Source organism: Loxodonta africana, chromosome 6 (assembly GCF_030014295.1).
Source record: "Loxodonta africana isolate mLoxAfr1 chromosome 6, mLoxAfr1.hap2, whole genome shotgun sequence".
Taxonomy (NCBI): Eukaryota; Metazoa; Chordata; class Mammalia; order Proboscidea; family Elephantidae; genus Loxodonta; species Loxodonta africana.
Window position 1 is genome coordinate 10204462 of NC_087347.1, and position 10919 is coordinate 10215380.

Genomic DNA, 10919 nt, shown 5'->3' on the forward strand with positions numbered 1-10919 from the left:
TAAAGCAGGGGTGATGGGCATGGGTCGGGCCAGGCAGATTGCCCCACCCTGGGCTGTCTCTGAGGCCTGCAGGTGAACAGACAACCAGGGGCGGCACCGGCTCAGGACTGAACTTAAGGCCGAGCAGCCTGCACTGCCCTCAGGCTCTTAGCCCTCTGCCCAGCCCAGGCTGTTGCTGGGGCCCCTCCCACCTGTGCCTGGCACCTGACAGCCTAGAGGAGGGGGGAAGTGGAGAAGAGGGAGTCGCAGGAAGGAGGCCGTGTGTGGTGGGGGTAGCAATGGGGTGCGGGATTTGCATTAGTTGATTGTTGCCCTCTGCAACTGTTATGGGAATCAGGGCGGGGCTCCCCAGCAGTATGAGGAGGAGGGGTCTCGGGTGGGGCGGGGGACACTTCTTACCAGAGCAGGAACAGAAGAGAGCTACCACCTCGGGCTCCAGAAAAGGCATCTGAGGGCCTACTTCAGCCAAGGACAGCTGGCCTTGGAGGGGCAGCAAAACCCCAGGACAGAAAGATGGGCAAGCTGGACCTGTGAGGCCACAGGGACCCCGAGATCTGTGGTGCTGTGGGAAGGGGCTGGTCCCTGGGGTCCCCAGGACCTGGCATCTGCTGCGGGGATGTCAGCATGACAATTAAGCAGGGTTCTGTGACTTGGGGGGCGACAGAGTCCCCTGCCCACCTGCAGCCACAAGAAGACTGTGTTCGCTGAAATTGCTGGAGAAAATAAATCTGCTCACATGATTAATGGGAGGCAGGGAGGCACGCAGCCGCCACCAGGAGCTGCAGGGGAGCAGAGTGACAGTTGGGCACAAAGCCAGCACAGCCTCTGAGAAGTGGGGCCTCTGAGAAGGAGCTAGGGGACTGCCGGCCACTCGGGTCCCTGTGGCCCTGGCACCGCCCCGCACAGGGCTGAACTTGCAGGCCCAGCGAGGCCCCGGGGCTCAGGCTGACTCCCAGCTTGTCTTCCTGTCATTGCAGGGAGTGCAGAGGTGGGGTGCTCCTGAGCTTGGAACACCTGTGACCTCAGCCTGACTGCAGCTCTTGGCCATTGGCGCCCGAGCTGGGGAGATGTCAGGCAGGGTCTCAGGAGGAGGGGAAAAGCTTGCCTTACTGGCTGTGATTCCTTGAACAAATCACCTCTCTGAGCCTCAGTTTTCTCATCTGTTCAATGGGGCTAATACCAGTCCCTTCTTCCTAAGGTTGTTGAGAAGCTCAGCTAAGACAGCCCATGGAAAGTACCTGCTAGAGTGCTGGGCCCACAGGGGTACTACTGACAGGCTGGGAGCTGGGGTGCAGCCCCTGCCCTCGTGGGGCTTAGACGTTAAAGGAATAACAGTAACAACAACTGTGTAAGTCACATCAAGGGCCCAAGGTGCTGGGTAGGGGAAGCTCTAAGTACTGCAGGGGGAGGGGCTCACGGCCTGGCAGTCAGGACAGACTTCCTGGGGGCGGGGGACACTGAACACTAGTGAATTTGTGGTAAAATTCCAATAGTTTAGCAGCACACTCTTGGCGGGACTCTTGGGAAACAGCCTCATTCGCTGCTTGTAGGAGTGTCCAAGGGTACAAGCCCTGTGGAAGGCAACAGGCAATACCTACCTGCATTACAGGAATCCCTGGGTGGCGCACACGGTTAACTCGCTCAGCTGCTATCTAAAAGGGTGGTCGTCCAAGTCCACCCAGAGGTGATCTACTCTCAGAAGAAAGGCCTGGTGATCTACTTCCCAAAAAATCAGCCATTGAGAACCCCGTGGAGCACAGTTCTACCCTGACACACGTGGGTCAGAATCGACTCCAGGAAAGTGGTTTACCCGCATTACAGGGTGCAGTGGTGGGTCAGTGGTAGAACTCTCACCTCCATACAGGAGACCTGGATTCGACTCCTGCCCAGTGCACCTCATGTGCCGCCACTGCCCATCTGTCAGCAGAGGCTTGTGTGTTATAATGATGAAGAAGTTTCAGCAGAGTCCAGACTAGGATAGTCTAGGAAGAAAGGCCTGGCAATCTCCTGAAAAGCAGCCAATGAAAACCCTATGAATCACAATGGTCCAATCTGCAACCTGTCATGGGATTGGTGCAGGGCCGGGCATCATTTTATTCAGTTGTGTATGGGGTCACCATGAGTCAAGGTCAACTCAAGGGCAGCTAAACAACACCATTCGCATTACAGACACATTTCTTAAATCAAAATCCTCACTTTAGGGCATTTCATCCTACCGATACATACAAAATCTGACAGGAAATGACATATGTACAAGGATGTTCACTGCGACGTCGTTCAAATCAAACCAAACTCACTGCCATCGAGTCGATTCCAACTCATAGTGACCCTATAGGACAGAGTAGAATGGTCCCATAGTGTTTCCAAGACTGTAATCTTTACGGAAGCAGAAGGCCACATCTTTCTCCCATGGAGCAGCTAGCGGGTTGGAACAGCTGACCTTTGAGTTAGCAGCTGAGCGCTTAATCACTGCATCACTAGGGCTACTTGTAACATCCTTAGTAACAGCAAAAAAAAAGGTACCCATCAAGAAAAGACTAAGTCAAATAAACTAAGGGCAGTCACACCATGGAATACTATACAGCTACAAAAAAGGAACAAGGGTTTTCTCTCTATTGTATGGAAAGAATGGCAAGACAGATTGAGAACAAAACGAAGAACAATGTACAAAGTATGCTATCTTTTGTATAACAAAGGAGGGAAAATAAGAGCATGTGTTCTTATTTTCTTTAGAAAAACTACTCAAAAAATTAATAACATTGGCCACCTGCAGTATTGTGGGGGAGGAAACCAGGTGCATGGGAACAGGTGGGAGGCTTTTTACTCTGTATTGCTTTGACTTTTTGAATTATGTGAATGTATTATCTACTAAATGATTTTTTAAAAAAAACATGTAAGGGACTTTGTTTCTCCCTGGAGGGCAGCAGCCTGCCAGGTGGAGTCAGAGAGCAGGACTGAAGGAGCCCGAATGGCAGGAAGGGGAGCTGATCCACCAATAAACATACAGATTTCAGGCCCACCCAGGAGCGCGGGGGCTCGGGGATGAGCGTTGTTAAAGCTCCGGGTGCTTCTGAACAAACGGGAACTGGTAATCCATGGAACCTTCAGGGAGGGAGCGGAGGAACAGAGGGGCTGTGCCCCAGGAAGGGGGGGAGCCCAACAAGGTCACCTGACTATTGTTGGCCCTATGTCCCCCCCCATCAAGGCCGAGAACTCCGTGGGTGGGGACTGAGGGAGTGACCAGACGGAGCTGGGGGAGCTCCGTGGAGGGGTCTCTGGTGGGACAGCCTCCGGGAGGGGGGTGGTGGTTTGGGGACTGCGGTCAGGGCAAGAAGCGCTGGGGGTTCAGGAGAAAGAAGGGGTGCGCGGCTGGGGTCGCTCAGTCGGCCTGGCTTGCGGAGCACGCACTCTGGGGCTGCACCACTGGGCTCCCTGCGGCCCGCAGGCCCTCCCCGCCCTGACTCTACACAGGGCAGAGGGGCCGAGCAGGCGTGGCGCGCCCCCTGGTGGCGTTCCGTGAGTGGTGCAGACCTTGAAGGACAGCGAGTCCTGGCTGGAGCTGGACCCAATTCCAGAACCACAGAAAAGCTGAGTAAAACCGAGGCGCGGCACAGCCGGGACATGTTGGGATCTGAACTCAGGAGACTCAGAGGGAAACGTCGGGCAGTTGGAGGAAGACCTTAGTGGCTACTGCTGCTCCAGTAGCCTGTGGAGCCCGTGTAGTGTGGGGTCAGTTTCAGAAGGACCTCCCTGATGACAGCCACCTCCCCCAGGCCCCAGAGAAGGCCCCCAGTGCTCCGCCTTGGCTCTTCGCAGGGCTCGGAGAGGCAGGCCTCCTGCTCTTCCCGGCCCGGCACCGTCTTTCTGCCTGCCCTCCCTGCTCTTCACCAAGGAGGCCTGGTCCCCTCCCTCAAGAAGCAGGCTGCCCAAGGAAGGGTGGCTGTCCCTGTGGCTGGAGGGTCTACCTGGCAGCCTGGGCCAGTTCTGACAGCACGATGATCCCCACCAGTGTCCTCTGGAGCCCAGGGGTCTCAGGATCCAGAAGTCCAGCGCCAGCCTCGACGCCAGCTGAGGACTGGGCCTGCCTGGAGGGCCAGGGACATAGCCCCCTCCCAGAGCCTGACTCCCCCTTGGTGGTGTGACCTGCCACCAAGCTCAACAGCTGGCTGAGGCACCCTCTCCCACATGAGCGTGATGTCTCCCTCCAGGCCCACCCCTAACTCTTCATCCCTCATTACCTCCTCCCCCACCCCCTTACTCTCCATCTCTTCTTCCCCCGCCAAGTCTTCATCTCTCTGTCCTCTCCCCTCTCTGGCCTTTTCTCCCTCTCTCCCCTGTCCCCTCTGTCTGGGTTCCTCTCTCTCTCTGACAGCCCTCCTCTGTCTCTGACACCTTCACATTCCCTCTCTCTCTCTCTGACACCCCCTCTCTGTCTGACACCCCCCTCTCTGTCTCTCTCTGACACCCCCTTTCTGTCTCTCTCTGACACCCCCTCTGTCTCTCTGACACCCTGTCTGTCTTTCTCTGACAACCCCCTCCCCATCTCTCTGACACTCCCTCTATCTCTCCCTGACACCCCTCTCTCTCTCTGACACTCCCTCTCTGTGTCTCTCTGATACCCCTCTCTCTGTCTCTCTGACGCTCCTCTGTCTCTCTCTGACACCATCTCTCTATGAGTCTGTCTCCATCTGTCTGTCTTGGTATCTGTCTGTCTCCCTTCCTCCCTCTCTCTCTCTCCTCTCCCCACTGTGTCTCGTTTTTGAGCATCTCTGTGGCCTGTCTGTCTCTCTCTGAGCCCCTTACCTCCACCTTCCCCGCCCTCTCAAAACCCTCAGCATCCCTCTGTCCTTCCCAGCTCAGTCCTCAGGGAGCCTCCTCCCCAAAGCTCACTTCCCGGCCTGGCTGGAGGTGGGAGCAGGGGGGCGGGGGGAGGCGCATTTCTTGTCGTCCAGGCCTAATATCTTAATGCAAGGCCATTACTCACCCGGAGTCCAGGCAGGGCAGGCCTCCCGCCTCGCCTCGTTTGTCATCCAGAGTGAAGCCTCAGCGCTGTTCCTTGGGGATCAGATTAGGGGGACTGACAGGCCAGATGAGCAAATTTAGCTGCCAGCCCCGCCGCCACCACGCCTCCTCGCTCCCTCCTCCCCAGCCTCCCAGGCTCCAGTCCCTGAACAGTGGCTGTCCAGGCTGGTGGGTGCTGCCTCTCAGCCCTGCTCCTCCTCAAAGTGCCCAGCAAGGGAAAAGGTAGCAGGAGGCCTTTCTCCTGAGACAGGTAGAGAGAAAGAGCCTGAGTTCAGAGTGACTGGAGCTGTTGAGCTTTTACGGTAAAAATAAAACAACTAGCAGTATACACAGCCCTTAAGATCTTCCAGGGTCTGTTCTGAGGCCTTTATATACATGTATTCACTCATGTAATCCTCACAACCAGTAATGCTATTATCCCCCCACCCCCGCATTTGACAGATGAAGAAACTCAGGCTCAGAGAGGCTAAGTGTCTTGTCCAAGGTCACACAACTACTGGAGCCTGTGTCAGAAATGTTACCTTGTATCTTTGTCAATTTTCTCAACCAAATATCAGAGGGAGAGGGCTAGTATTACTCCCATTTTATAGGTGGGGAAACTGAGGTGTCCACCCAGGTCTAGAGCCCTCTGGCATGGCTTTGTGCCTCACCCTGCTCCTCCCCAACCTTCCCCTTGTCTGCACAGCAGCTATGACTGCAGTCACTTTGGAAGGCAGGAGTGTGAGGCTCCCTGGCCTGGCTTCCTGGCTTGTCATACTCCCTGGTCCTCTTTGGGGCCACACCCTCCACCAGGGCTCTTGTTTTGCAGGGTAACCCACTGTCACTGCGGCTCTCTCAGGCCTTGCCACTGAGCACCTGCTGCCTGGAACCCAGGGCTGAGGGCCAGGAGCTGTCTCCAAGGGAGGGGCAGGGAAGGGGCCCACCTGGAGCCTTCCTGCTGCTGCCTGGACACCAACTCTTTCCACATCTGCCGTTCCCATGGTAACCACTGGCTTGCTGTCTCCTAGCAACTGAGTGGTCCTCAGAGAGGGAAGCAGAAGAGTACAGACTGGGTGGCACTTGTAGCCAGAGACCCTGGATTCGAATCCCAGCGATGCCATGCCATAGCTGTGAGATCTTTGGCAAGTCGCGTAACCTCTCTGAACCTCCGCTTTCCCATCTGTGAAATGGGGATGATGCCATTCCAGGATTAGGTATTTAGGTTTAAATTGACAGCCTGTTGAAGTACAAAAGGCTGTGCAAAGGTGTAGAATTAATGAGAGATGCCCAGGGGCGCACTGCTGGGCACCGGTAGGGACAGAGGAAGGTGAAGCTCGGTATGGGGTGGGAGCCCTAGTGTGGGTGGGCTTCCTCATCACAGGAGACCCCCCAGCCTAGCCCATCTGGCAGCCCTACCCAGAACCCTTGGCCCTTCAGATCACCACAATCTTCACTGTGGTGTTCTCTCATAATTTTAAGTGCCTAGGGACCCTGCTGGAGAAACTACACCCCCACTCCAGTTCTGCGCCCCCCCCTTATAAAACCACAATGTATTGGCTATAAAAATGTGCTAAATTCTAAGGCCTTTGCATATATTATGTCATTTAATTTTACCCAGTGAGAGACGTTCTTTTTATTTTTTCCCAGCTTCAGATGTGAAAACTAAGGATCAGAAAGGTCAAGTTACCGTGCCCAAGGTCACACAGCTAACATGAGGCAGCGCTGGGACGCCAAGCCCGATTTCCCTGCGCTCTGACTTAGCTTGTCTCCCACCAGTCTGTTGTGTGGAACTACGGGGAGTTAGGAAGCAAAGCGTGGGATGAGGGAGAGTGACTGGAAGGATGGAGAGGGGCAGGGAGAGGGAGGGAGCGCCAGCGACAGACCCCGCGGCCGCCGGTCCAGCAGGAAGGGCCCGGCTGGCCCTGGAGGCCTGAGGCCGGGGACCGAGCCCGCATCAAAGTGCCAGCAAGGAGGAAATCTCCTCAGCGCACGAACGGTGCCGAGAAATACCCTCGAGGGCCGGGGGACTGCGCTCTGGGGGAGGGGGCTCGGGAATTAGCCGCCGGCCCTGGGAAGGAGGCGCTGGGGTCAGCGGCGAGGGGAGGAGCTGGGGGCTGCCGAGCGAGGCATTGACCCGGATTCCCGCGGGCTCAGTCTCCAGCCCAGACCAGGGGAGCCCCCCCACCCCCATCCTCCCCGCCCCCCACCCCCCATCCTCCCCCCCACCCCGTCCCGGCGACTCCAAGCGATCCTCCCCCAGGGTGCCCGCCCCCCCAACTCTTCCCCGGGCCACCAATGAGGTCGCGGCGGCAGCTCGGGCCTCTGGATTCAATTAACTAATTCCCGGCAAGACAGATGTGCTATTCCGGGTCGCCTGCCATTTTTTTTTTTTTTTTTTATGGAGCACCCCGCGGGCGCGGGCGGGGGACGGCCGGGGGGGGGTGGCTGTGACGTCACGGCCTGGCGGCTGACGCCATGGGCGCCGGGCCAAGAGTCCCGCAGCCACCTGGCCCGCTCCGCCCTCTGCAGTGGGTGCGCGTCTGTGTGTGTGTGTGTGTGAGTGTGAGCGTGTGTGTGTGTGTACATGAGCACACCTATGTGCTTGTCTCCGCTTCATCCCTCTGGGGACCACTGGGCCTGGGGTCTCCACCCGGTCCCTGGCTTGGCCCAGCGGAAGCATGACCCCTCCCAGCCCGGCCCTCTTGCCCTCTAATTTGCCACCCCCACCCCACCCCCACCCCATCCCGGGGTCTCTTACCTTGGCGGTGCTTTCTGATGTGGGCACACGGCGAAGTCCACGCGTGTACTTACACATCAGGCATTCACACACACGTATGCACATAGGAGCCTACCTGCGCACACAGGGAAGGAACACAACTGCATACACGCACACACGTGCACGCACGCATGCCCTAGCTTCTAGGTCCTGCAGAACCTGTGTGAGCCTTAACCTCAGAGAAGCCCCCATAGGCCCTACGCCCCTCCCATTCCAGGAGCTCCAGGCCTCAGCCACTCCGGGCCTCCGGAGGGGCATCAGGGCCGGGGTTGGGAAAGGGGCAGAAGAAGGGGGGGAAGGGAGGTCTTGTCAAGGACACCAGCAAGAGAAGAAAAAAAAAATGCGAAGTGGAAGAAATAAAATCAAAAGGCTTTTAAGACTGCTCTCCCCAACTAGTTGATGTCTTGGCTGCGAATGCCGGCAATGAAATATTGTGCTCTCTGATCGCTTAATGCAGGCAGCCCCGCAGCCCCTCCCCCTGCCCGGCGGCCTTCCTGCCTCTCCCTCCTCCCTTCCCCTTCCCCTCCCTCCTAGAAGGGCCCACAGCTGGTGCCCACTTGCAGCCTGGCACCCACTCAGCTGGCATGGGGACCTCTGCCCTTGCCTGGCAGTTGCGGTGTTTAAGGCTCTCTCCCTGTAGAGAGACTGGGTCTTAAGGTCTTCCAGAAGAGGGGTGACACACCTTCAGTCAGGAGCGTAGGAAATGAGGCTCCATGTGATGGGGATGCCACAGCTGGTAGACCCCAGCTGCCCAGAGAGACTGGGGACACTGCTTGTCAGAGGCTCTTGGAGGCTGGGGCGAAGGAGTGGCGGGGAGGGGAGGGGTTCCGGGTCTAATCCTCAGCCTTTAGGTAAAACCCAAACTTAGTAATGGCTCAAAGGCCTGGCTTTAGGCCTCAGCCCACCTTCCCACTTGCTCCACCACTTTCTGGCTGGGCGACCTTGGGCCAGCTCTGAGCCTCCTGTGCCGAAAGTTTCCACACCAGGAAGGAGACAGCAAATAATAGAACCGGCCTCATAGGGTTATTGGGAGGATTAGAGGAGAAAATGTATGCAAAGTGCTCAGCGCAGGGCCGTGCACAGGAGGCCCCTAAGTGGGGCTAATTATGCCCATAATCCGCCCATGGCCCTACCCCCCTGGCCAAGAAGCGGAGGGGGAGGGGAAGCAGCCTGGGAGGGCGCTGGCCACGCCCTTCTGCCCATCCTCCCCACCTCTTCCACCCTTGATGCACACCCTGCCCAGCCCCCAGGCAACTGCTAGGTTTGTGTGCCTTTTAGTCAGGGCTGCCAAATTGGCCAAATCTCCGTAATGCTAAAAAATTGGTCCATTAGCTGGCAGGGAACATCGACATGAGGGGAGCACTGCGCCTCGCTGCCACAGATGGGGGGGAGTGGGCTGCCCACCGTGGCCTGGGGGGCGGGGTCGCTGTCAGGGTGTGTGCATGTCTATGCGTGTGCATGTGTTCACGCACATGTGTGCATGCATATATATGTACATGTGAGTGTGTGTGTACACGCATGTGCATATGCGTGTGTCTGAGGCTACCCTGTATGCCAGACACACTGCCGGGCGATTTCACAGCATCACCTCATATAAACCTCCCAACGACTTTGGGAGGCTGGCCCTTTGTTGTTCCCATGTTAGGGATGCAGAAACTGAGGCTCCAAGACAAGAAGGGCTTGAGCAAGTTTGCTCAGCAAGCGTCAGGAGAGGACTTACTCCCTGGTCTGAGATTCCAGTGGTCTCCATGGACCCCTGCCCAGATGTCCGAGTGACCCCCAAACCCTATGTGCCTTGCTCCTGAAGCCCCTGCCCTCCATGCCTGCTTCCTGGTCCTGCCCTGTGGGAGTTTCTCACCACATAACTTTCCTCTGGTTTGTGGCTGGCTGGGGCCTGGCCAAGCTGACTCCTCCAGAAGCTGCCCTCCTCATTTCCCTTCAGGGATCTACCCCCTGCCCTGGGGGTCTGCTGCCCTCTAATGCTCTCTGGTCCTCACTGAGTCCCCATAGGTTGCTTGAAATAGGCAGGGAGTATGAAAATACTCTTTTAAAGACGGAGGGAACAAAAGGAAGGATACCCCCACCCGCTCGTGTCCATATGGAGGCATAGACACATTTCTGACTGGTCTCCCAGCCTCTGAGGCTCACCTGTGTCTACATCCTGCCCTGTCCACCCAGGAACATAGAAATCCACCCTTTAGCCCAACCGTCTGGCCCCCATGACCCAGCTGTCCTTCTTTTGTAGCTCCCCAGACCTCCACTCCAGCACCCCCATCAGACTTTGGGTGAAGTGAGGGGAGCTACCTGGTCTCTTGGCTTCACTAAGTGACTGGTACATCCAAGCCATGCCCTGGGCTGGGGCTGGGGGAAGGCTGAAGGAGAGAGGGAAGCTTGGGAGGAGCCTTCTTTCTTGGCCGCAGTCTAGTCCTGTGTCCTGACACATGAGCAAGGGCCCAGCTGGGATGCTGTGGCCCTGCTCTCCCTGGGCTGCCACCTTCTTGTCCTTCAAGGCCTCGCTGTCCATCCTTAGCTTGGCCACCATCCGCAAGAGGTGAATGAGATCCTCAGAGCCAGCCGTGGCCCAAAAAATGAGGAGATGTTGAGGGAGAGGGAGCAGTCTGACCCCCATGGGGCTAGAGATAAAACTACAATCCAGCTTCTCAGGTCATAAGGGCTCCTTTTGACCACTTCCCTGCCTCCAGCCCTGGCAAAGCTCAGCCTGAGAGTAGGCTTGGGGTCAGGACTGCCAGGCCCCAACAGGGGCAATGAGGCGGCTGGCTGCTGGGCCAGAAGGATGGCACATCTCCAATCGTTGCTGTTTCCTGGATAAACCAGGTGTCTCTCTCCCAGCTTTCTTTCCCTCTTGCCCTTCAGCTCCATTCCTTAGGACCCCTCGATTGAGAGGTGGTGACATGCAGTGGGTATGATTTTGGGCAATTGCATTAGGCAGTTTAGGTTCCAGTCCTGCCTCTGCTACTTCTTGGCTCTGTAACTTTGGAAAAGTTAATTGTAAGCTTGGTTCCCTCACCTGTAAAATAATATCACCTACCTCTTGGGTATTGTGAGGATTCTATGAGGTAAAATGCCTATTGTTTTTGAACAGTGCATGGTACAATGTGAGCCCTGATGGCAATGATGGTGA